Source organism: Strix uralensis, chromosome 27 (assembly GCF_047716275.1).
Source record: "Strix uralensis isolate ZFMK-TIS-50842 chromosome 27, bStrUra1, whole genome shotgun sequence".
NCBI lineage: Eukaryota > Metazoa > Chordata > Aves > Strigiformes > Strigidae > Strix > Strix uralensis.
In genome coordinates, this window is record NC_133998.1 from 3,626,245 (window position 1) to 3,648,241 (window position 21,997).

The window sequence follows — 21,997 nt, forward strand, 5'->3', positions numbered from 1 at the left end:
ACACACCACCAGGATTCAGGGCTCCGGCAAAGGGCTGAGGGCACGTCTGCTGCTCCGGGGGGGTCTCAGAGGACGCAGCTCCGAGGGCTCCCCTTGGTTAATATTCATCGCAGCGCTGCACATGGTGCACAACCGCCTGTTGCAACCAGACAGCAAATGCGATCGCCAGGGAGATAGGAAAGCAAACGCCCTCGCAGGGATTGCAGGCAAACAAGTTTCTGCCTAAGCAGGAGGATTTCTAGGACCTAAGCTCCTTAGAGATGGGAAGAGGCTTTACTTGCGAGTGCAGCAGGGCTGCGGCGCTCCCTCCGTCGTTCCACTTCTGCGCTCCCACAGCAAAGGGTCCGTCTGCCCCAGGCGGGTCCGGTGGCCTCTGCCGGGATGGAGGCAGCCGGGCGCCTTTCTGGGAAGTGCACCCTTGTGCTTGGCACCCGCAGCCGGAGCTCAGGAAGCAGCTGAATTCTTTGCAGGGTTTACGTTGCCTTTTTCAGTCAATGCTGCTGCTGGGTCAAACAAACGAATGCCGCTGGGTTACTGCATGGCTGCCAGCGTAAGCACAGCCAGAGGCTCTGCCAGGGGAAGCTGAACTTCCAGCGGGATGCAGACCCGTGGGGCGAAGAGCTGCCCTGTGTCCTCGGAGGTATTTCTGCCCCATATTAAAGCACATTGTGAACCTCCTGGCTGGCAGATGCTGAACACAGGGCTGTGTTCTCCAGCTGCTTTACAGGATGCACCTTGGACCTGAGAGCAAACGGGGCTGGGACTATCCAGATGCATTTCTGTCTTCCCTTCCTATCCATCCCAAAGCCAAATTGCTGCGTTGTCCCTGGAAATCTGCTTCTGTCTTTGCCACCAACTGCTGGTGCAGGGCTCACGCAGGGGCCATCTCCTCTGTCCTCCCCCAGCAGACAGCCAGGCCCAGCAGGAACAAAGTCGTTTCCCATTTCAGGGATCCAGTCTGCCGGGAGAGCAGCGTGCGCAACCTCGCCTTGCCAGCTCCCCTCTTATTGCTGCCAGGGAGGCACCCGAGCCTTCACCCCAGCACCTCCACTGAACATCCCTGGCAGGGAGAGACCCTCCTGTCCCTGTCGAGGTGGGTACATACATTGTACAGACAATGCTGTGCCCCAGGAGGGATGCTGAGACCCCCCCCTCCACCTTGAGCCTGGCTGTGTCCAAACCACTCATGGGGTGCATCTCACCCCGGCCGTACAGGCAAACACCAGGCAGCTGCCCAGCAACAGGCAGTTCCAGTCTGCCAAGGTACCACAGCCCACGTCTGGGCTCCCTGTCTGTTAATGCTTGTTACCTACAGCAGGATTCTGGGGCTCCTTTGTGAAGCCTCTCAGCCCCTCTCCATCACCTGGCCCTGTGAGGGCTCAGTGTGGGGACAGACCAGGACATGTGGGGTCCAGGAGACATTCTGCCGTGGGTCTGGACCAGCTGCCAGGACCCACACCCAAGGAAGATTCCATATCTCAGCAGGATCCCCCAGTTGGCCTGATGTAGACAGATGCTCCCTCACGCTCTAAAGCCTGCTCACAACATCTCTCTTCAAGCACCTTCCACGACAAGGAACGGCAGGACAGGCTGGGAGTGCAGTCCAACCCAAAACCCTGATGTAAGAGCTTGGCCAGTCTTCTGCTAAACCAGCCCACGGCTAATGGGAAGGCCACCTTCTCCACCACCACTTCTCCAAACCCATGCAGCCAACATAGACGGGCTCTCCCAGCCAGGCAGCTCCGCTGGGCGGGGATGCAGCCATGTCCAGCAGTTAGGGGAAGATGAACAACCCACGGACATGGAGGGGAGAACCGAGCAGATCAGGCCAGGGCAGGAGCACGAGACACTGAGTGTGAGGGATGTCCCATCCACTTTTTGGCAAGTGAAGGAGGCAACTCTTCAGCCCAGTTCAGCCCAGCCCCAGCTAAGCCCCCAAATCCGAGGCTCTGTGATCCCTGGTCCCCATGGGTGGGCACAGGAATCGCAGCCAAGTGCAGGGCTCTGCAGCACACCCTTCACGTACCTCCTCTCCATGGTCACACAGAAATCCCACCACTGCCAAACCAAGCCACCCGGGAAGAAGATAAACCCCCAGGTAAGGCTGCTCCCACCCATGCCATGCCATGCCATGCCATGCCATGCCATGCCATGCCATGCCATGCCATGCCATGCCATGCCATGCCATCCCATACCAAAGCCTCCTGCCCTCTCCATCCAGACATGACAACCGCCACGAGAAGCTATTACTGGACCCTAGCACCCGACAAACAGAGCCGGCCCCATCTCCTGAGCCCACCACCACAGAGGGTGGGGGTGTCCCTGGCAGCTGAGCACAGAGATAACTACCCCCCCTTGTACTCCCCGGCTCTGCTCCCCACAGCGTGAGCACTCAAGGGGGGACGGGGCATGGACGGTACCTGGCTGGCACGGACTCCCGGCTCCATCACTTGCCATCTCAAGGGAAGGAGCAGCCGCCTCTCTCCTGGAGAGCGCACAGGGAAGGCAGCTGCTCTTCACTCACGCTGGAGCGGGTTCCTATGGCGATGCAGAATCAATTATAATAAAAGGTGGAGCACAGCAATTGGAGATGAGGGAAGTTTCGTGAGCTGCCTGCCTGGGAAAGCCAGACCGTGGGAGAGCTCTGAGCCTGCCCATTGCCAGGCTACGGCTCCTGGATCCCCGTGTTCCCCTCCAAAAGCCCCTCTAATCCCCAGGGCAACACAACTGCATCACTGCCCCTCCAAGACATCCAAGACCTCTGTCTGCTCACAGTGTGGACCTGCTGATGGCACCTGCTGAACGTGCAGATCCCCGTGAAAGAGAGAACAGAAGAGAGCTCAGGTCCTGGTGTACAGGAGCCCCAAGGGGGTAGAGACAGGTAGTAGTAGGAGAAGACTTCATGTGAGGGAATCCAGGGGGGACACCCACTGCTAGCTGATCTGGAGGAAAACGGACTCATCCCTCCTCATCCAGGTGTTCAGGAAGGGGCAGAAAAGACTCCAACTGGCTGTTGGAGGCACCTAGAAATGTGGATTAGATGCCAAGGTTGCATGTAGCTGCTGGGAGCTGATGCAATCCCTCCCCATGTTCCTTCCTCTTTACAATTTCAGCAATTTCCCCAGTGCAAAAATTCATCCTGCAAAAATTAATCACCAAACCATAAAAGCAAACTCCTCTGTGTGTAATGGTTCCAGAGGAGCATAACTGTGAACCCCAGCCCCTTCAGCACACTGCAGCATGCCCCCTTCCTACAATGAGGTGATTCATTGTAAATATCTGGAAATAACCACCCAATTTCCTGCGCTATCCATCTTAGCTGCTAATTGAAATGGTTTTTCTGAAAAGTGCCTACAGAGAGCATTCTCACACTTAATCAGTGCAGGGAACGCTCACTGCCTGGGGCAAAGGGGACATAGGCCACATTAGTGGCCTCCCTGTAAAATTAATATTGCTTTGCCAGTCACCTGTCCTGTGGCAGGACTGGGAGTGTGTGAATGAACAGTTCCTGAGGGCCGCCTTCACAGCCACCCACGGGAGAGTTGTGGGAGCCTTTGGGGCTCTGTGGTGGCACTGTGGAGCTGTGAGCCCTGCGAGCCACAGGACCTGATTGTGTCCAGGATCCTTGGAGTCCCACTGCTGATGTGTACCCACTGGCAGAGCATCCTCCATGCACCCCAACCCAACTCAGCCCAGTATAGCCCAGCCCAGTCCATTCCAGTCCAGCCTAGTCCAATCCAGTCGAGTCCAGCCCTGCCAACTCCCATCTAACCCTCCCTTTGGCCTCACAGCCATGATTTTCACGTGTCTTGTGCACCATGATTAGCCAAGTAACCCGGCCACATCCTGACCATCACAGCTCTCAGTCAGGCTGAGACCTCTGAGCGGGTCACACACCAGCACAGTGTCCAAACTCACGAGAGCAGCTGGTCCCCGAGAGGATGGCACAAGTTTTCACCATTTCCAGCTGTTGCTTGTTTTTCAGACCCAAATTTCTGTGGGCTTCTGTGGGGTTCATTTGCCCACCACCCCACCCCTCCCCGAGTGACTGTGTCTTTCCCAGTCACCCTTTGCCCCAGGCTGCTGGGCTGCGAAGACAAGGAAGCGCAAACCAACCCCTCTCCAGGTGCCCTGGCACTTTGCATGTTTTCCATGAGGAAGTCTGCTCCAGCCTTTGCTACCATTTCTAAGCCAGATCCATGGAGAGGGGACCTCAACGCCTCCCCAGCCTTTCCCCTCTCTCAGGAGCCAGCTGGGTGCAATTCACAGAGCTGCTGTGGAGACCCAGGCTGCAGCCAGCACCCTGCACCAGCCCAGCAGGACCATCCCATGTCCCTGGGCATCCTCTGTCCTGCCGCTCCTGTGTCAGACTGTGACAGCAGCTCTGCTCCACGGTGGAGACTGTGGCTGCATCTCAATGAGCTCCTGCTGATTCTATCTCCTTTAAACTGATGAGGGTTGTTTGTGCAAACACAATTACTTCAGCTGAGGGCTCTCCATGAGCCGGAGCCATGTTACGGGTTGGACAGGATTTCCCTTGCTGGGATTGTCTCCAGCAGAGCAGGCTGCATCTGTGACACCGACCGCTCTCTTCGCACGGAGCAAGAGCCAGGAGGAGCAGGAAGAGCCCTGAGCATGCAGGTGTGCAGCAGTCCCAGCCCACACCTTCCCGAAAGCACAGGGAATAGAGTATTTGTGAGCAGCAGCAGAGCCTGGGTGCAGTGAAGCCCCTCACTCTCACAACCTGGTTTGCTCTGGAGTCTTCCCAGAGGAGCACAAAACCACACCAGGCATTGGGGACACTCCTTGCTGCAACAGTGGCAGCAACTTCTACTGTTCTGCCTGGTGGCATCTTGCAGAGACCAAGCAGGTCTCCTCTGGCCCAGAAGTTTCCAGCACTGCAGGCAAAGAGCTCGCCAGAGCAAGGCTTCCTGACCAAAGCAACAGACCTTGTGCTGGGACCCCCCAGCTCTGGGGTGTGTGTGGGGACAGCACATCTCTCTCCTTCAAGGACGTGGCAGCAGGACAGGCACAAAATGGCTTTAGTGACTACACATGTGGATTCCCCAGGACCAGTGACTCTGGGCAAGTCACTTTATAGCCCAGCCATAGTGTGCCCAGGACGCCTGTCCAGCATACGCAGGACACCAGCACTACGGGACACAGAGCAAGGCCTGTAGCGTACACGGGGTGTCGACCTTGTGTCTCCCAGGACACCTGCCAGCAGCTGGATGGGTATTCGTGTAAACTGATTGCATGGACGTAAAGATTTCAGCTGTATCGCACTGCTTGAGCTGGCCACCTACACTCCAGACAGGTGGGAAATATTTTTTAAAAAATAATAATGCAAAATAATGAAACACCTTAACCAGGATGTGGGACCGGTGCAATAGGCGCTCTGCATTGTGAACGGCAGCTGGGAGCTGATGTAGTGTGTGCTGTCACCCGCACACCAGAAAGGGCTGCACAGCCCAAAGGTTAGAGCCCAGGAAACCAGGAGTGGACAATGCCACCGTGCCTATACCTACCCTAAGAAAAACCTCATCCTGGGACCTGCTGCCTGGGTTTCCTCTGCCTGCTGCCAGAGGAGGTGGAAAAATCCCCACGAAGAGAAGAGCAACACTGAAGCACTCAGAGTCCACATGTGGACCACGGCCCACCACGCTCTGAGAGACGCGGAGCTTCCCTGAGCCCCTGGGCAGCCCCTTCACACCATCTGCACCTCTCCTGCAGCCCCAGCACAGCTGAGCCCATGAGCACCCGACCCGCCCGCGCACACGAAGACGCATCCCAGCCTTTGAGAGCACTGAGTCCTCTTTTCTTCTAGTTTTATTTCCTACCCTGAGCTGATCCTTGCCCTTCCAAGCACCGTGCGCTCTTCCTCTGTCCCTGAGCAGACAAAGAGGAGGCGCTGGAAGCCTAACTCCAACTGCTCTAATACTTTTGTCTTGAAATTAATTCCCCCCCACCTTAAGCCTCTTTTAAAAAGTACATGCCTGGGGGAATCGCTATGTTGGGAGCTTCCCACTCTGCCCTCACTTTTTGGAAGGGTTTCAGAGCTGGAGGATATCCTTCTGCTGAAGATTTTGCCTCTTGTAACAAAAAAAAGCTGGATGAGCCTCAGGGAAACTCGGGACACCAGTTCCCTGAGGCACACAGAAGATTCTGGCATTCAGAAATATCGATCCTGACTGCACTTCAGAGCACGGATTTCACACTGCACCACAGCCTGCACAGTCACTGCCCCAGCAAAGCACCAGGAGGGGTGGTCCGGGCTTCAGATTATGCTAAACCAATTGCACTGTGGAGACAGCAAGGGAGTTTGCTCTGCCTGGACTTAAAGGACTTGATAATTAAATGAGGTTCAGCCTTTGCATTATCTCACCCCTCGGCCAAGCACTTTTGAAAGAAAAAAGCAGAGTGTTTCTCTAATCAAAAATCTATTCACCTATGAAATGCAATAAATCTCAGAAAGGGATCTAAGCACTTTTTTTTTAGTGCTGACAAAGTGATATTGTAAAATACTGCAGTGGTTGCACTGGGTAAAACCCTGTGGCATGGAATGACTGTTTTTGTCTTTGAAGACAGTGACTGCTAACACACACTTGGGTGCTTCAGTTCAAGGCAAAAATAGATGCCCATGGCTCAATGAAAGCATTCTTTATTCATGCAGGTTTCACCGATTAAAGATTTTAATTTAAGTGCCAATGGTAATTAATGAAAATTAACTTCTGACTTATTGTGAGACTGGATTGCAGCAAGTGCTGCTGCTGGCATGGAAGGCCTGGACAACTCAGGAAACCTTCTCGCCTGGTCTGAAGGCAACGTGCTGAGCTGCTGCAGACTGCCAAGGCGTGAGGCAGTAGGGACAGAGCCAGGTCAGATGCACCAACTCCCTTTCTTAATCCCCGGAGACTGGCAGGGCTGGTGGCACAGTCCCATCCCCTTTCCTGGAAAGTACCAAGTGCTGACCTGAACCTTCCTTCTGAGGGCTGAGGCCACATTTCTCAACATGCTTGGGTGACAACGAGGGAAGAGAACGTCCTTTCCTGGGCTCATCCAGAGCACTCGGGAGCAGCTGACTCCTCTGTAACAGCAGCTGATCAAGCAGAGAATTGCACCTCATTACTCTTTCTGATGAGCCAAGTTCAGCTTTGTAAAGCTATTATGGATAACATGAATGATGTTTTATAGTTGACCTGTTCTTTGATATCTGCAAGTGTTGTGACCTCTCCCCACGCAGCCTCCGGCCCCCAGCAGCTACCAAGACCCAAGAGAGGGGAGGAGAGGAACCATGGTCCTTCTGCTACTCTAGCACCTGTAGAGTTCATGACAGTGTCAACTCCAAGTCCTCTGCAGCCAGGGACTGCCACAGTCACAGTCAGCCCTGGCGAGGACCAAGTCGTGCCAGGGAAAGTGCACGGGGATACAGTTCCTAGGCCATATCTCGGAGGGTGAACAGGCAAGTGCAGGGCAAAGCAGAGGTGGCCCAGGCCCCAAGCCTGCACATTCCATGTCTGTTTGTGTCAGGCAAGATAGAAGCATCTCAAAGGTCATTCCTCTGTGTTCCCAGAGGCTGCTTCTGTCACAACTTCTGCCTCAGAGACATAGTTAGTCTTAGGAAAATCAGGGATGAATGTGTCACCTGTTGCTGTGGCTTTGATGGCTGGCTTTGGTCAGCTGATTGTTGATGGTGGACTATCGAGATCTCCTACTAGATCATCTAAGTTTGTCCAGCTTGGTCCATATAATTCCCTTGAAGATAAACTGCTCCACTGCCAATAACCAAGAGAAAGAGCACAAAGGCTCATGGGGCCGACCCTTGGGATGCAAATCTGGAGCTGTCACCAGACAAAGACCAGGCTTCAAGTAAATGTTTGCTGTCTTTTGAAGCAGACCCTCCTTTGGGAAAAAGATCTCTTGGACTCAGCATAGCCAAAGCCAGAGAAGCCCTTCCTGCACCCCAGAAGGTGTCCAGAGAAGTCACTCCATTCTCCTCACCAAGCAGCAATGCCAAGGGGTTGGCCAGGTCATTGGCAGCTGCTGGATTAAGTCCCCAAATCCACAGCTGAGGAATGTTATTGATGTTGCAAAGTCAAGCCACTTGAAAGCTGGGATTTGCCAGACAGAAGGTTGTCTCAGCCACTTTAATTGGGCCCCCATAACAGCCTCATGATACAGCAATTAATGACAAAATCACTCACTATTTCTTCTTATGCCTGGGCAACTGTTCAATGTCTCTGCTTTTCTTTTCTCAGTGTTTGGCCCTGCCGTTCTACATGCTCCATCCAACCCTCTCTGGAGTACGAGACTGCGAAACCCCTTCACAATTGCTATGGTGGGCTCGAGCTCCAGGAGTGCTGAAAAATCACCTCCCCGGGACAGAGGGTGAGGGCAGACAAGGGTTTTGGAGAAATTTGATGAGGTTTCAGCCTCATCTCGTCACATGTGTGAACTGACATTTTCTTCCCATGGACAAGTGTGGGCCGATGAAGCAGTAATCATCACTATGTTTTATTTCAGGTTCTATTTTAAAAGACAGAAGTTTTATTTGCAGCAAGAAGGAAACATAAATTTCCTCCGATTTCATGTAAGCCAAAATTTTCCTTCAAAAAAAAAAAATGTAGCCTGCGGTAGATCCACAGCAAGCTCTTGTAAACAGGTAGAGCTGGGCACAGTGACAAGCATTTTACAACAGACGCCACTGGGCAACCCTGGCTCTACAAGAGACAGGAAAATGAGGGCAGACCTGGTCTTTCTCCCCCAAATCTAGCACACATGACTGCTGACAGACAGAGCTACAGGAGCCCTGTTGCATGGGTCATGTTGCCTGATGGATCTGCTAAAGTCCTTGAAATAGCAGCTCTGCTCCTCCTGAGATGGGAGGTTGCTTTCATCCTCCTTCTCCTCATCGGATGGTCAGAAACCTTCTCATTTCCAGCTCCATTTTGTCCCAGCCAGGTCCATACACAGATGCCCAGACCTGCTGGTCACCAGGGACTTTTCGTGCCTGTGTGGCACAGGATGAGACCCTCTGTGTGCCCACAGGCAGGATGGGGAATGGGGCTGGTACCACCAGGCTGTCATGAAACAGCCAGCTACTGCTGCGCTGTGGGACAGAGAGGGAGCACGCCTGCTCCACTCTAATTAGTGTGAATCATTAAATAAAATGTCCCCTTACTGACTTCAGCATGTGTTAGCAAAATAGCTCTATCAAAGCTGTCTTGCCAGGGGACAAGAAGTATCTTTCTGCTGGGATTATACAGCTGTGGAATTATCCCTTGCCTTTGACAAGATCAATTAATTACTTCAAAGTCATTTGCAGTAATAAATTAACTTCTCTTCTTTCCTCCCCGTTAAGCTGCAGTGTAGCTGCTGAGTAAATAGTGGTATCTGGGCAGGCACACAGTGCCCAGCTTGTGATCCCCATGGCCAGACTCTGAAGCAGATGAAGGCTGAATTTTGCTCCCTGGTGGTCTCTGCTGGGGTGCCTCAGCTCACTGCCCAGCCACGCTGCAGGTCTGTGGTCCAGACATGCAGGAACCTGCGCACCTCTGGGGTCTCCCTGTCCCTCGTTGTCACAACCATGGATGTACACGTGCTCTCCACCACCTCCCTGGAGAAGCATCTTCAAGCCACAGAAGACTTGATGCCATGCAGCCCAACTCATTCATGCAGATGGGGTTTACCTCCCTGTTTCTTCTCAGACACCAGATCAAATGCTCAGCACCAGTTAGGGCAGCACAGAAAGCTGCCCCAAACTGTCCCCACATCACCCTGCACCCATCCCAGAGGTACAGGGGTGGCCTCATGGGATGGGCAACGGTCCCTGCTTGGGGACTCTCTCTTGGGCTGGGATGTGAACACTAGGTAGAAGCTGAGAAGCTGGAAAAAGTCCAGAGCAGGCTGAGAAGGGGAAAAAGGTCCTGGAGCAACTTTCCAGGGGCTGGGCAATACAGAAAAACATAAAGAAGAAACCCAGACCTTGAGTCCCAGGCAGAAGACTCCTGAGGTCTCTTCAGACAGCCCACTGACAGGGAGAACTAGGAGTTGAAGCGAGACCAGCAGAGGGGGAATTCACCCACGGCTGCAGACAATCAACCTCCGAAACAAATTCCTACAGCTTTCAGTCAAAATCAGCCATTTTCTAGTTGTATCACTGGTTTTCTGGTAGACCTGCTGGTAAATGAAAAAGAATGAATGTAAGGCTCCTCCCCAGCCAGCCCCGTGCCCGATGGCACCCTGGAGTATTACATGGGTGTCACCTGGACCTCAGTCCTTCCTTCAGTCTTGGCTGAGCAGAGGGATGAAGAGCACTGGAGGACACAGGCACAGCAACATCAACCAGGGTCCAGGCACTGGGTCCCACCAGCCACATGAGCCCTGGTGACTGGCTGTGTCAGACACGCATTGGCATCAACTGAGCCATAAACTCTGCAGCTTTCTGGTTGCTCTTTTCTTGACATGGGTAGATTTCCTGTCCAGGCTAAGACAGGCTGTGTCTTTGACCCATCCTCCTCCAACTGGGGAGACCCATCTACCTGGCTCTGCAAACGGTTCTGCCAACCCCACGCCCACACAATGGCAAAGGGAGAAGCATCCAAAAAGCAACATGGTTTTCAATAGATATATTCAAATGAAGTGTCAGCCCAGGTGACATGGAGGCTCCGGGACACAAATTGTGTTGACACGTTCACTGGGACACATTAATCTGGTCCTAGATAATTCATGCAGAGAGTCTAGTGATAAAGAGAAGCGTTCCCTGAGCAGGCTCTTTCTGAAAGAATTTGTCACCATCAATAAATTGCTGGGAGATTTATTTCTGCCAGCCTTAAAACTGCACACAAAGTAATGTGATTTGTTCAAACTCTTTAACATGCTGTTCTCCTTGATTTAAAGTCTGTTGAACTATCTTTATTTTCTTAGCACATTATTAATTCAGATTCTGGCTCTGACATGAAGGAACTGAGATGCCTCTAGAGTCTGTTATTTGGGAAGAAAAGGAGGAAAGGGCAAATGGGAGGGCTTAGGCAGCAAAAAACCAGCTCAGTGTAACTCCAAGCTGGGAATAAGCAAGTGTTATCTGCATCTTGCACATCACTTATATTCTTCTTCATGCCTACAGCTTTGACCACATCAAGATAATCCAGCTCCAGAGCTCCCAAGGGGTCTTTCAGCCAAGACTACATAAACATATTTCACTCTCCTCAACTCTCTGACTTGCAATCCCAGCTCCAGGGCCAGGGCAACAACTCTCTGAGACTTCACTGAACTTATCTGCTGGTGCATCAGACAAGAGCTGTCTCCAACCCTTCAGGATAGTTTGCCAGCAAGATACCTGATCAGCCCATGCACAATTTAACGAACCTTTCCTTCGCAGGAGCACTTCTGAGGCCCATGGTGAGGGAGCTTATGCTTTTAACTAGGCTTTGGGCCACAGACTGTGGCAACATCTCACCAAAACTGCCAGCTCCAGTATCCACCTCCACTGACCCCAGAGGAGCAGGGACGAGAGCCTAGGGAATTGTTCAGCCCAGGGTTGGAGCTGGTGTCATCTCCAGCAAGGACCCACGGATAAGCATGGAAACACCCCATAAATGACAAGGAACAGGTCTTCCACTGTTTTTGTACAAAAGCAGCTAACTTCCACCCTGTGCTGGTTGGGAACAGCAGGTAAACTGCTTATGGGAACCTTCCTGCCTTTAACCTCCACGTCCCTGAGCAGGGCTGTGTAAAACAGCTTCAGCAGTTCCTTGGCTGCAAAAAGCTCCCAGTGAACATCTGCTTTGAAAAGCAACAGCCCTTCACCATCTCATTAGCAAGTTCCCCAGGAGAAGGAGCAACCTTTGCAGATGCTAAGCTTTTGTTTGCTGTGCCCTGACCGGGAACAAGAAGTCTTGGGCCAAGGGTGAGCAGGGGGTCACCCAGCCCCAGACAACGGGAGCTCCAGCCCTGGATGGGTGCGCTCAGTCTCATTAAACTCGGTGGTTAAACTAAGATGCACAGTCACTGCTTCTGTAGATCAGGACTCTTAACTGCCAAGCTGGCTCCGCGGGGCTGTGCTGGCAATCTGGAAGAGTGCGAGCACTGCAAGCTCTTGATGCTAATTGCTCGGCTTTGGTGGTTGTGCTCCTCTGTCATCTTCTGTCTGTATCCTAATACAACCAGAGACCTCAGAATCTTCCTTCAGACACAGCAGAGATACTTCCACCACCCTGAAGACCTCATGACCTCTCCTAATGTCATGGGGGAAATTGCTGGTCTATTGCCAGTGGGGAGCATGTGGGCATGCTCCATGCTACAAGCTCTTGGTCTCTGACCTGCCCATGCTGCCTCATCTCTCCCATCATCTTGTCTATCAATTCAGGGCTTATGCAGTCCAGTGCTCTGAACTATTTATCTTCTAACACTTAACAACCATGCCTCAATGAGAAGTGCAGCCACATCAGTGGGGAGACAAAGCCACCTCCGGCAGGGATCAATCCACGCACGGTGCCTCCCACAACCTTCTGACGCTTCACCAGTGCAATTGCACTCCCAGCTCATCTACCTCTAAGCCTGACGGCTCCCGCAGCATCTCGACTCCAAGAACAAGCCCGTGGCCAGTGCAGGTTGCCATGGTACCCGCAATGTACCTTAACTGCATTGACATTAACCGCAAGGTTACGGCACAGCTTTTCTAATCACGCTGCTATAGCCCGGTGGTCTTCAATGCCTGGCTACAGCCTGGCACAGCTCCCGGGCAGAGTTAAGGTGCTCAGATCTAACCACTGTCTCCATACAGTTTACTCTGCCTTAACAGTGAGCAGAGCTCGGCGTGGGATCACTGCCACCTCCCTCACTGGATTATTTTTTTTTTCCCTTTAAATCACTGATTCATGTTCTCAGTCTTAATTGCATCATAACCCAGTTTTGTCTGGGAATCTATTCCAGGAGCAGGACAGTGCCTAATAGAAAGATACTGGAGGGACTGCACCTCCCAGAGGTTACAGTAAGGGCTGGTGCCAGCAGAATGTGTCTGTCAAAATACCATGGTGCAAAAGGGTCTTGATCTATAGTGCAACATGCTCAAGGAGCTAAGAAATGACCCCAGTATCCCCCGGCATTACCCAGTCCTCCCAACAGCGATGGTTCTGCTCCTGTGGGGTTCCTCTGGGTCGCCCATGGAAAAAACGCAGGTTCCAACAGATCCACCCAACATCTGCTGCTGATGTCCTGTGGAATCCAGACACCCGAGACCTATGGGCTATGGTTCCTTTTCCCAGAAACTCACCAATACCAACAGGAGAAGAGTCAGAGAGTTTGGACTCCAGCAAGAAGCTGTTCAACAAAGGGAAGGGAAGCTGGTGCCTCATTTTGCTTCAGATTACCTAGAAATCACCGGAGAGGTAAACCTCACTGGCAGGTGGACCAGCTGGGTCCCGGCAGGCACAGATGTCCTGGCTTTGCTGGGTTTCAGAGCGAAGGGCTCGTGTGTTCACCTTAACTGCTCTGGGCACCTGAGCTGCAGCCAGGGGACAGGAAAAGGATGCCAATTCAGAAAGAGGGACAGGCATTGGGCCAGTGGGAACAGCTTGGTTAAGCTGAGCATCAGTCTGAGATCTAACACATTTTAATCAGCAGGACTAGATAATCTGCTGTGTCTCCCTTGGAAAACTAGTGCTTAGAGTCAGGAATCTTTAGTTGAGATTGCTAATGACTATGTTGAGCCAGGATATGTGATTACGAGCTATTGATTACGCTCCTTCTCTTTCTGGAGAACAGCAAATATAGCTCCTGTACTGAAGAAAGAACAACAGATACACAAGCAACTACAGACTCCACATAGTCCAGCTACAAGAGCACTCAAGGTTTCTAAAGTAAGCTTGGACCAAAACAAAGACATATATGTGAAATAAGATAAAATGCCGCAGCACTAATGGAGTATTCCCATACCAGGCAAGCTGACAGTTATTTTCAATAAGATCACTGTTTATAGAAAGAAATTCCAATTAATGTCATCTACCAGGATTTCAGCAAAGCACTTGGTATGGTGAGAAATCTGTAGTCAGGATGGGGGTGATGGTGAACAAAATAGGATGAGCTGTCAGCCAGAGAGGAAGATGTGAGGCGGGTTGCTGAAAAGGGAATGTACAGAGATGTTTCTAATGGAGCTCCTCACAGCCCATTCCTGAAAACTGACTGCATTTAGGTTGTGTTACTGGCCAGACACAACCAAGAAAGGAATGTGCTGGGAAAAAAAAGGAAGATGGCAGTTTGAGAGGCATCACTGAGGTCATGGAAGACTTGGACATCACTGGAAAGACCATGGGATCACTGGAAAGGTCATCGAGGAGCCTAAGCCATAAAGAAGAGGGGGTCACGATAATGAGATAAGCAATAAGGGTAAGGCTTTATGAGTCCTCATGTGGAAAAGTGCATGCAGGCCCAAAACATGGTCTCAAACAGGGCTGGATGCAGGAAAAGCTGTGCAGGTCATCAACGGTATGTGAAGTTTTATGATAGGAGACCAGAAGAGCTCAGCTTAGTGAAAAAACAGCAGAGAGGCAATGACTGCTGTCTAAAAAACCCACTATAGAATAAGGAGCAAAGAGGGTGAAGTGCTGTTAAATATGAAGACCAGGAGTAGCTCAAGCACACCGTCCTAGGCCAGCAGGGAAATACTTCAGCTGGAATCAGGCAGGACTCCTCATCCTGAGGACATACTGACCTGCACACAGGAACCCTGATCTGCTCACCTAAAAAGATTTTCTGTTGTGGCAGCAGTGGTTACATACAGCTGCTTGTCTGGACACTGCTGGGTCTCTCTAGGTACCTCCCAAGACCTCAGACGCCTCAGAGATGCGATGATGGCTGCTACCCAGAAGATCCTGCATCAATCCAATAGACCCATCTAAACCATCTGTAGCAGACAGCAGGTTTGGATGTTCCTACGTTGAGCTGTTTGCCCATTATCTATCTTCAATGTCTGAGAGCAGCCTGCACTCCAAACCCTTTTCAGCAAAGCTAAGGCACTCAGGATGCTGACAACTTAGCAGACAATACTGTCGCAGTGGAACTGAAAATGTAGATGGTCACAGAGGAAAAGAAACAACCCTAGTTTTGTTCTAGGGCTGGGTATACAAAGGACCTGCAAAATCTCCTTGTTCAGAAGAAGTTGCATCTCTCCTGAGGGTGTGCTGGTACCACAGCAGCATTGCATTCAGGGGTGGCTGCATCCCTACTGAGACCATACAGCTGCCGGCACAAGCACAGGGTTGGTGGGCAAGGCCACCATGGGGACACAGGAGCTGTCACCAAGCCATGACCAGGGCTGCACTGGAGCCCTCCCTGGTGCTTCCAGCCCTCCTCCCAGGTGGTTGGTGGCAGGCAGAGGAGGGCAATGAGCATCCCACTCCCTGGTCTATTGGGCAAGTTTCCCCTGCGCACACTCCATATGCGCAGCAGAGTGGCTTGGAGAAGAGCCAGCGTGCAGAAAATGAGAAGCAGATGTAATCTCAGCAGAACAGGAACCAGGAGACACAATTAGAATGACTGTCTCAATAATTAAAACACCCTAATAAGCGTGCTGGCAGGGAAGGTCTCTGCCACTACACTGCAGGTGAGGAACTGATGCAGTGTCCTCTCCTCAGGACCCAGGCTTGGCATAAGGAGAGCCAAAATCCACTTCCTGAGCTCCCAGGAGCTCTCTAGAGCAATGCCCATCTCAGGTCCTCCCCGCCAGCCCCAAAACACAGATTTTCAGTGCAGGAGTCAGTCTTTCAGGCTGCAACCCTGAGCATCCTACAGCAGTGACAGCTTTTAGGAGGAGAGGGAAGAGATGGCTCCATCTCAAGGGAGCTCCCTGGACATAAGAACAAGAGGGATTGTGCAATCAAGGCAGTAGGAGGAGATTAGTTCCCCCACAACACCAATGAAAATGTTCTCGCAGGTGTCCCCTTCTGAGCAGGGCAGGGCATGACAAGGGGGAGGTGGAACCAGATCCAGAGAGCTTAGGGGACGAGTAGATCCAAAGGCAGGAGCAGAACTAATGTCCGCTTAGCCCATGGATGAGCTTGGCAAGCGAAAAGGAAACCCACTGAAACAGGAAGCAAATGCAAAGCCAGGGCTCTCCAAACGCCCAGAACCACACCCATGCTGGTTCCTAATTTTTAGGTCCTTCAGGCAAGAAGTACCTGCCAGCTCTCACCATTTCCTCATACCTCTGGTGATGCCAGGATTCTCATGCCACAGGAAGATGTTTTGGTTTTAGGTGTTTGGTTTTTTTAAAACCAGCACCAGATGTCAGAGCCCAGGTAGAACATGAAACAAAGTTTGAATAGACCACAAATAAGCACTCAACAGATTGTTTTCCTTATATGCTTAGTTCCAAGAGAATGTCATGAAGCTGAAGTACATAACGTGCCCTGAGGTAATTCCTCTTCGTAGCAGATATTTAAGAATTTCTTTATTCTTTGAAAACTGTCTGTGCTATTGGTAACTGAATAATATCCTTCAAACCTGCACCTGTGCTTAGCTTGAGTTTATTTAGCGTCATCTTTCAGCCTCTGGGCTTAGGTACACCTTTGCTGGGTAGAACAAGGTGGTTCTCCAGCCGGGCTTTAGAACCCTGTGACTAGGAAACCTCTGATAAGCCAAGCTTTCACTGTAAAGCCTCTGTTTCCCATCTTCACTCATCAGTCACTTGCTTCACTGACTTTTCTCCCATTTATTAACATCCTGCTGATCAACCCCAGTGACTAATGGCAGGCAGTAAAGTCATAGCCCTACTATTCTCAAGACTGCAATTCTCCAGCCAAGGATCTCAGCTGAGTGTTAGTCACGGCCACACACTGGAAGTCCAGATCCCATTCAGTATTCACCCTGCTTCCCCAAACCTCTTTCACTTTTAACAAAACACACACCTTCGGCTGGGCGCACCCGCTGAACAAGCGATCCAGCTCTCTAGATCACTGAACTGCCATCTTAATTACATATATACAGGTCTTTATACCCACCAGATATTTTTTCAGAGAGCACATTTTGGTTTCCTTCCAGGCCACTGATCACCGAGGAGAAGCAGCTCTGCAGAACCCAGCTGAGTCTTCGGTGCTGGTCCACCCATGGTCGTTACCTCTCAGACCTGTTTCTCAGCCTGTATCAATACACTGCACAAGTGTCCAGCCCAGAGTAACCACCCATCCTCTGCTTCTGGTGTCCTTCCAGAAGAGCATCAACCCATCTCCCTGAAGTCCATCGGTTCTCTTTTCAGCTCATGTTCAGGGGTGTCTCTGAAGTCCTCCAGCTGATCCAGGTGTGAAAGGGCCTCACCCTCGCTGCATCCAACACGGGTTCTTAGGGCAGCCAGGCAATACCACATGGGATACCTGTGGTATGATACCATCCCTGACCGGGCTAAATCTCACATTTAGCTAAAATGCAGACAGGAAGGGTTCATCTTTGGCAGTCTCCCATTGTGTCCTGCAAAACAAACTAAGGGGACGTGGGCTGAATAGTAGATGGTGGGATGGGTGAAAAACTACATGGACTGTTGGACTCAGAGGCCAATTGTTTAAGTGGAATAGGCAGTCGATTACAAGTGATGTTTTCCACGGGGCAATACTAGTACAGATGTAATCTCAAAACCTCAGAAAGCTGGAGGAAAGTACTAACAGAAACCTCAGCAGATACAAAGTCCTGCCACTGAGCCAGAATAACGCTGTACACCGGGATGGAACGGCTGGAAAGCAGATCTGCAGCAGAGGACGTGGAGGTCCTGGGGGACACGTTGGCCAGCAGTCAGCTGTATGCCCTTGAGGACATGAAGGCCAACTGCTGCATGATGTAGGGGAGGTATCAGCTGAACCCATCAACCAAAACACAGGGGAGGAGAAGAGCTCCAGTGGAGAGTGAAATGAGGGAGCAGTAGAAAGGGCAGAGGTGCCAGGGCTAAAGGACTCATTTCCAAGAACTTGGACAACCAGATACCTCCAGAAATGCCACTGCCCTGGGACAGCACACAGCAGCACACCTCGCTGTGGTCAGGACCAAGAAGAAGTCCCAGTCACTGCTCTGCTGGTCAGAATCCAAGAGGGTGGAAAGCAAACTGTCTTTCGCAAAAGTTGCTTGCGCACAGCAGTTAAAAGACAGGCATCATCTCAGATTTCTGATTATCACTTAACAGAAGGAAATGACCCAGTCTAACAAAAACTGGCAGACTATTATTAGCGATTATTTGATTCCTTCATTAAATTGGAGCCCTGGCCAGCTCAGAGCCCCTTCCAGGCTCCTCTTTGGGCTACAGATACCCGTATTCTCTGTTCCAGACAACTCTGAATCTGGCAGGACATGTAAGGACAGGACAAGAGTACATCTGGGGACAGGGCTGATGTCCTCAGGGACCCCGGTGAAATCAGCCTGATGGGAAGTAAACATTTCCACATGTAGATTCCCAGAATGAAATATTCCCATTGTTAACAGGAACAAAACCAGTTCCCACTTCAGCATTAAACATTGTAATAAAATGTTGTATAAAGCAGATCCCTGTCATCTTAATTAACATCTGAAACAATGTTTTCATTTAGAAAATAAACCAGCAGTTTTTCTCAAACATTTTCCCGTGGAATATTGACCAAAACATCAGGATACTGATGAAAATGTTGCCAACAAATCATCCATAGGGTTCTAAGGAAATGAAAGCCCTCTTCCAGCACTACCACTAATTCACTGTGTCCTGGAGAAGCCACTCTGGGCCAGGACTGGCCCCCCCAAATGTGGGGAAGATCTTGAGCGGGTCAGCCACCAGCACCCCAAGGCAGGGTGGGATGAACTCTCCCTTTTTCTCAAAGGTAGCAGAGGTCACCCGTACCAACTGTGCCTGCACATACGTGCGTGGAAGACCTCAGAAAGGGGACACAGGGACGTCGCCTTGCAGGGACCCAGCCTGGCTTTGGCCTTGTGAGTGTGGCCTGTCCCCCTCCCAGTATCAAAAGCTACAAGTGAATCATTCGAAGAAGCTGGGTGATGAACTGACATTGAGTAAGCATTCATGACTGGGAACGTGTGACTCATTACAAATATTTAATGATGAGTTCATCCGAGCAATACCTTAAAGTTCCCTTCAGAAAAGCTGAGAACCAGTCGTTATTTCTTGGGGATCGCAGCCAAATACAGACACGATCCCTTACCCAAACACCCAAATCCACCCCCAAGAGGACCTGCACACTCCAAAGCACCTGATACACACACACCCCCCCACTCCCTGCACACACCACACATGCACACAGCCTCCACAGGCACGCAGGCGTGCAACACACGTGCAGTACACACCCCACCTCCACATACATCCACATACATGCTCTCCTTCCCACGCACCCACCATGAGTACACACACACTCCGGTATGCCTACACAGACTTTTACTCCTTGGACAGCTCAGACCAATGCACCCAGATCTGCACCCAAATCCCTCATCTGATCCAGCAGCCCTGGGTTGTTTTTTTTTTCTTTCTGAGAGTCTTCCATAAGACTGGGCCCTCCAGTCCCTGGATCTTACATCTAATTCACCCTCCTAACGCCTCTGCGCAATATAGAACATCCCAGCACATCTCATCGCCGCCTCCGGGGCCTTTCACGACAACCTTAGGTCTCAGGGATTAGAAAAATGCCTTTTTAGCCTATTTGTCGCTCCCAACTTGAAGACAACTTCTTGGATGCTCAGGACTGCTCTCTCTCCAGGACCTTCATCCCAGTGCGTGCGTTACACGCCATCCAAGGCAGCGAGAGAGCTTATAAATGCAGGTGCAGCAGGGGCTGGCATCCAGGGGACCTTCTGCAGGGAAATGAAAGAGGAAGATGGGGAACAAGGCAAAGCATCCTCCACAGGCAGCCTGTGCTGCTTAATTTTTTTTTTTAATTTGCATTTTTCCTTATGTTTTTATATCCATTAAAAGAAGATGAGGTACATGCCTTCCATCAGCACAAATACCGGGATAAGTTTACAAGATAACTGCCTAAAAAAAGGATCTGAGTGTTTATGCTCTGTGCAAACAATACACAGAAATGCTGACTAATTCTTATAAGATGGTAAGTAACTGTATTATTTTTAATTAGCAATTAAATGACTTGGTAATTTCTTGCATTTAAATAGTAATATAAGCACAAACAGGTCTTTAGCATTTAATTACCAGGCTCTCCTATGAATTATTTAGCAAGTGGGCAAATACGCTACTCCAAAGAAATCCATTGCTGCAATTAAGTGATTTTAAATTATTTCTTTGTCTGAGTTGCTGTCCTGCCTGCCACCATCCATGTGCAAAAGCATGCACAACGGTGCCTGGGTGTTTCTGTGGGTGATGGAGCTGAATTCCCCAGGACAATCCAGGCTGGCGGTAAACATGCCAGAGCTGGGTTTCCCCCCCTCAGCCTGCCCAGCCCCTTGTCACCCTGCAGCACTGTGGGTCCGCACAGTACCATGTGTGCTGCTGGCACCAACAAAATCACCAACAACAAGCTACCCCAGACCGATCCTCAGGAAGGTTTTAAACAAGGAACATCCTGGACTCATGAAAGCATGAGGATGTCCAAAAACCACTTGCCCCCAGTGGTTATTTCACTTATTTCACCACTGAAATAAGTCCAAGGATGCTCAGAACAGTCACTTGCTTTGTTAAAATGCAGCTGAAGAGGATTCTCCCAGAACTCCCTCGTCGCCAATCTGCATCTCACTCATATCTAACCTAAATCTCATTAGCTCCAAATTAAACTGATTGCTTCTCATCTTGTCCCAGCAGACACAAAGAACAATTGATCACTTTATAACAGCTTTATGTGTTGGGAAGAGTTCATTCCCTTTCTTGGCTAATCAAATTCAGCTTGTTCTGTCAGCCCTCCTGGTCCTTCTTAACTCTCTCAAGCCCTGCTGTTTTCTCCTGCGGGGTGGGAACAATGTTGGAAACACACAGGGCTCTGCAGAAAGATGGCAAAGGGATGCATCTCAGGCAGGGAACCAGGCCACCCTGGAAAAACTGCCAAGGCTTCCTCCTCCCACCCTTTTCCATGGCTTCCCAGACTAATTGCAGAGCATATTTCTCAGGTCTGATGGAATGTGGGACAACCCAAGAAGCAAATAACAACTGCAAGAGCAGCATCCCATCCCACCTCATTCCATCCCCAACAGCAGCGAGCCTGCGTGGTGGAAGGATGGCTGACTCTGCTTCGCCTGGGATTGCAGCCAGACAGGGCTGGATTGCACCGCACTGTGCAGGAGAGACAATTCCTTCTGAGGTCAGTCAGAGGGGAAGAGTTGGAGCCTGGCAAGTGTCTGCTCTTGGGCTGAAATTGGATCATTTCTTGACAAGCCTCCTGCTCAGTTAGTAGCATCACCACCAAACCCCAGCGCTTGCCAGGCAGTGTGTTCAACTGCAGCTCCAGTTTCAGAGGAAAAAAGAGAACATTAACAGAGGCAGCCTTAAATTAATGCATTGCTCCCCTCGGGTGGTACCCTTCAGCCCTGTGCATCAGCACATGTTTCCAAATCAGCAAACATCTCCTTGAGGACTTTAATTATTCAAGCCAGTTTGGCAAGACAGCTCAAGCTTTGCCCAGAGCTGCTCCGTTTATCCATTCCAGCAATGGCAGCATGTGAAACCACCCCCTTTCGCTGCTCTGGGCTTCCCGTCTGCTGGCAGGCAAGAGCATGCAGGAGAAGGAACAAGGAGGAATTGCACACGATGCTTTTTCTAGCAAGGACTCTGCCTTTGCACCCCTTAGCTCAGCCCGAGGTAATAGCAAACACAATGGCTGTGACAGAGCGAGCTCCTGGGGAGTTTTTGTAATTCTTTTGCTCAGCCACAAGGAACCTGGGACCAGGAGGGACCCAGGAGCCAGCCAGTCTGGCCTGGTACAATCAAAGCTTGTATAAATCCTTCCAGAAATGGATCCTGCTTTGTCAAACCCAGCTCAGCCTCTGTTCACCAAGGCTGTTCCAAAACCCATTGTTTGGACAGGCTGGTTTCCAG

General features: G+C 50.9%; 1 protein-coding gene across 4 annotated transcripts in view; it reads right to left on the minus strand.

Moving 5' to 3' along the window:
• Positions 1 to 21,997, minus strand: part of CTXN1 (cortexin 1) — a 43,155-nt gene that overhangs the window by 5,761 nt on the left and 15,397 nt on the right. Inside the window, exons 2-3 of one of the 4 annotated variants that reach the window (XM_074851388.1) lie at positions 2,421 to 2,538; positions 278 to 503 (exon numbers count right to left, since the gene is read on the minus strand). The exons of 1 other annotated variant lie outside the window; for it this stretch is intronic. The gene's annotated coding sequence lies outside the window, so the exon portion shown is untranslated. The remainder of the gene's footprint in view (positions 1 to 277; positions 504 to 2,420; positions 2,539 to 21,997) is intronic. 2 more of the 4 variants (XM_074851390.1, XM_074851387.1) reach the window with 2 other exon arrangements.